Raw genomic sequence first — 5,335 nt, 5'->3', positions numbered from 1 at the left:
TTCTATAATTACTCTATAATCTTTATTTCATATAATTATTCCACATTTTCTATATTTATTGTACAATCCATAAATATATAATTATTTATTAAATACTCATATTCATATATTTCAAATAGCAATATTACTGAAGAATTATTTAAAAAATTCAGAGAAATCTATCTAAAATCTCAAAATTAAAATATAAAAAAAAAGAGATGCAAAAGGAATTTATTTATCTATTTTATTTTCAACAATCTCAAATTATTGTCCTCTTTTTCACAAATTTCTTATGAATTTTTGATATTTGTAGATCATTTTCATAATCACGCACGTAGTTTATAATTTATATAAAGCCTGTATAAAATTTATATGTATGTGTAAAAAATTTCAAAATACTTATTAATAATAATCACCCCCTCTCCTCCTCCCCTCCTCATAGACAAAACTGTATAAAAACATTCTTCACCTTCTCATTCTCAATTTTTCAAATATATAAAAATTTTTCAATAAAATTATATCCACTTCAAAAAATCTCTATTTTTATTGCATTCATACGTCTTTCTTTTTTTTTCACGGTAACAGCGTTTGAGCAAGGCCATTTAAATGATCCTCCAGCTTTTGCTTTCTTTTTTAATCAATTTCCCAACCGATTTCATAAATTCCATAAAAGTATTACTGCTGTCGTTGTAATTAATTCCAGCGCGGTATTCATGGAACATTTCAAAACATTGCGGTATCAGGTGAAGTGCAGGGGGCCGGGTCACAAGAGAACGCAATTTCGCGACCGGTCGACGAACACGGGGATGCGAAAAATCAAACGATTTCAAGGACAGTTCGAGACAATTCGGCCGTGTTATTGCGAACGAAAATGAAAATTTCGCGACGACAATGGAACTTTTCTCATTCGCCTGTGCGGCGCTGCGAGTGGCTCCCCCAGCCGAGAGCAGCGGCTACTAACTAATATGGCCACAGTTATTGCTGGATGCGTCCTTGAAAAGTTTGGAATTTACGTTCCCAGATGCTGCCCGTGATTATCGTGGCTGAGTTTAACTGTGACTTCCCGATGCAATATCTTTTTTTAACTATGAAGTGTTTCTTAAAATTGGGTTAATTACAGCGATTTCTAGGTTACAGCGACTGTTTGAGGTTACGTTTTTATAGGGAAAATCTCCAGAGAATATCGTTTTATTTTTATTTATGAATAATGAACTTTTGGTTCATTATTTATCCGTGCATCGTGTATTTGGGGAAATTTTGGTTCTAAATACTGTGATCAAACGTGTAGAATATAGATGTACAAATAAATTTATAATTTGGAGTTTTGTTTTGGAGAAAATTAATTTAGGAAAGTAATTAATTGAAAAAAAACATTTTTGTATGCTTCTCGTGTCTTGTTGCATGAAGTATTGTAGTTTATTTTTTGTTCCAAATTTGGACATTGGATGTTGGATTTGGTAGGAAGAAAATATAGTAATATCTAAGATATTATACAAGTATAATATAATAAAATTTAAGACATAATACAACTATAAAATAACAGAAATATTAATTAGGATTCGCTATATTAAGTTAGGATAACACATCAAGATGCCTGAACTGTAATATAGTAAATGTTATTATGAAGTATATTATATTTGTATACAGTGATTTTCATCATAATAGAAGAAAATACAAAATTATGAATGATATGTGAGAGGTAATGAATTCATCTAAAATTCAAATAATATCACACTTCTTGTATATATATTAATTGTAAGACCTAATACAATCATATGTAAGCTACTGATAGACACTCACTACTAAAAAACGTCAATAAATAATTTTGTATCAAATTAAATAATTAAAAAGAAACACTTAAGATATAATATAAATATATAGTACAGTAATATTACTATATATATAAGTGCGAGATAATATTCCAAAAGACAAGCTATCAACATTCGTCATGGGGCAAATCATTCTAGACACGAACTTCCGCACCTAGCTTCCCGAAAATATTCCATCCATCACGAAAGGTGCAAATTGCTATCCTCTATTGTTCGTAACACATGAAAAAAAAATAAAAAAAAAAAAAAAAGAAAACGAATAAAAGACGTGCCAGGAAAAGGAAAGGAAATTAAAAAAATGTGGAAATAAAGAGAAAACAAAAAAGAATCATGATAAAATTTGCTAGTTCGATACGTGCATCTTTGTAGGTAGTGGAAAAACGACGTTTGCTCGAAATTCGATTAATCGTTCAGTTGACGCGGCAACGTCTGTGTGCGTTCGTTCGTTATCTATTCATCGTGGCAATTACGTTGCGTACTGTGAAATTGGAGGTAAAAGGGAATTGAGGTTACCGACCGATGAGATTTAGGTTAAAGTAGTGAGAAGATACAGAAACAATAGGAAGGGGAATAAATGGACAGTGGTATGGTGTATAGTGATTTACACGGCTTCACAGCGCCATCTGGCTTGAACGTTGATGTTTCATAGAGGTTATATTGGAAATCTGTATATTGTAGTGGCGAATTTTTTCTTTTATACAAATGCTGATTATATTGCTCTAGTATTTGTACGTCAAGTGATTTGTGATATATATGCAACACTTGCAGTGCCTGTGGTAACTTAAAAAGGTGAAATAAAGTCCTTCTAACTATTTAAAATAAATGAATTAGAAGTATTTAAAATATATGAATTAGAAGCATTTAAAATATATGAATTAGAAGTTATATAGATGTATATTAATGTATTTATAATTTGAAATTTTGTATTATTTTTTTCTCAGTGTATTATTATTTCTGTAATGTTATATTAAAATTTGTTTGTGAAACTGTTGGTTCTTAATATTCAGATTAAAGCGACACACTATAACAAATTGTGGATAATTAGAATCTTTTTCTTACAAGCAAACAGAGTTCAGGTGTAAAAGTGTAATCTGTTTATGAATTAAAGATTAATTCATTTGTTACTATGAGTTAGAGAAGATTAATGCACTTCTTATAATAGGTTACAAATGAGTAGTCTTGCTATTATTATAGCTAACAGAGGATTAATTCATTTCTTATGATGGATCGCAGAAGATTAATCCATTAATTATGGATTAGAGAGGATTAATCCATTAGCTATGGGTTAAAGAAGATCCATTAGTTATAGGCTAGAGAAGATTAATCCATTTGTTATTATGGGCTATGAAAGTTGCAGAAGAGTAATGGGTCGTAGAGGATTAATCCATTAGTTTTTATAAAAGAGTAATCTATTTGTTATTAGGAAATTGATCCACTTATAATATACATTGCTTTCCTCATTACCAATCTGTACATATGCATGTATATATGTATTTCCACTTTTATCATTCATAAATAATAAGATTTCAATACTTTTTAAGACATTGTATTTAAACATAGTAAAACAAACTTTGACAATAAAAAATACATTTTCTGTCACTTTATATAACCCAGATGAACTAAAGTAATGCTTCACCTTAAACAATTTTAATTACATTTGTTTGAATGTCTACCAATTTATCTGACCAGTCTCATGCTACACAGAGTATACAAAAAAGTGCACAAATTTTCCAAATAGTTAACAAAGATTCTATGCATCAATAGAAGGGAAACAGAAACATTGGGGTTTCCCTTTGTCTAGGGAAAACAATGTTACAATTGACCAAAGTTTGTCATTCTATTAGGAGAGAAGCAACAACTAATAATTACTCTAAACAGACTGCCTGGCGATAGTACAATGATACAGTGGCAAAATACTTGCGATAATAATTAATAGTAGCCTGACTAAGCGAACCACGCAGATTGCTTCCTTCTCGGGGTAGTAAATCCCCAGTCAACCTTACTGAAACACATTTCTCTCGCGAAGGTTGCCCGCCAAATTAATATTGGCCGACTGCTTGTGAGCTGAGACCAAGTGGATGATAGATAGTTGACTGTGTGTGCTTCGTCCTGAATGATGGACTGTATGCATCGTTGCCTCGAATGCAGGTCTGTTGACTCTTTCCAAGTTCCTATAGGACTATTGTCAGACGGCCATCGTCGAAGAGATATTGCAATCGACAGACTCTCGTCGAATGTTTGCTGTTGAGAGACTGACGAAAATTAGGGTATTAAATTTCGATTTGCCTCTGATTGCCAAGAAGAAGAGAGAAAACGCCACCTTGCCTTGATCTAACTAGGCATGAAAGCCTTTCCTTTAGGATGACATACTTCGACATTGGTTATAATTTCATTTTCAAATTTCCAAAATGTCTACTAACTGCACACCAGTTTATGATAACTTGGTTCTGATAGGTGCATAGTCAATGACTCTTAGGCATCATAGGTACCAGGACACTTTGGTTCCCAAAATTCACGACACCAGCATATATCAATTTAAATTACATACAGGTGTGGAGGTTATATGAAGATTGTGGTTCCTATGGAGCTGCCGGTTGTATCCTCTTGGCCGTTGTGCTATGGTAGGTTACGTTAGGTTAGGTTAGGTTAGGTAGAAAGTACCCGGTCGAGGACTGCTATTGTCAGGAGCGTATCGGTGCTGATTATTGTAGGGGTGAGATTGGAGTGGTTTAGGGAATATATAGGGATTGTTTTTTGGGGTAGAATGGACAACAGTAACCTCTATAATATATAGTGACCTTTAAGATCTCTATAATCTTAATCTCTGCATTTGCACAATGCAGTCGTAGATCTCGAGATTCGCAGTAGACGATTGATTTGTATTTTATTAGTACTACACCCTTGCCAAAAATATTTTGGCCAAATTTGATATGTCCTCCCTCCCCCTCACGGGGTTGCTTTTGTAGTCTTGTGGTTCCTACGGTGCTGCCGGTTGGTATCCCTGATGGCCGTCGTGCTTTCGTTTTCAAACAATGGCTGCCAATCGTCGATCTTCAGGGACGTGTCAAGGTCCCCCCTCCCCCTCCCTCCAAAGAGGATTAGCTTTTCATTGGTTAGTTGTTCCTGCGGTTCCTGATGGGATTCAAGTGGCCCCTGTCTTGCTATGTAGCAGGTAGAAGGGACGTAGGGAAGGGATGTGTTTCGTCCTGGGCCTCTTAATGGACTCGTCAGTAAGGTATTCTAGCAGGCTCTGCCTTTAACAGGGGATACTTGGGTAGCATAGAAATTTGTATTTATGGAAGTCGAGGATTCACTGAGAACTTAAAGCCTCGAACCCTCATCTCCCATTTAGCGGTGAGGATGTGAACATTGGTTGCTACACAAGTGACCTCTGCACAGCATGGTAAAGTAAGTCTCAAAAATAAGTAATTTTGTGAGCAACTTTATTGTACAGGATTGCAAAGATTAGATGCAAATAATGACAAGTTTCAGAAACTAATACTACTACTGAGTATTACAGTAATCAA

The sequence above is a fragment of the Eufriesea mexicana genome, unplaced genomic scaffold (genome assembly GCF_001483705.2).
Source record: "Eufriesea mexicana isolate 0111107269 unplaced genomic scaffold, ASM148370v2 scaffold474474847, whole genome shotgun sequence".
Classification (NCBI taxonomy): Eukaryota; Metazoa; Arthropoda; class Insecta; order Hymenoptera; family Apidae; genus Eufriesea; species Eufriesea mexicana.
This window is presented reverse-complemented; position numbering follows the sequence as displayed.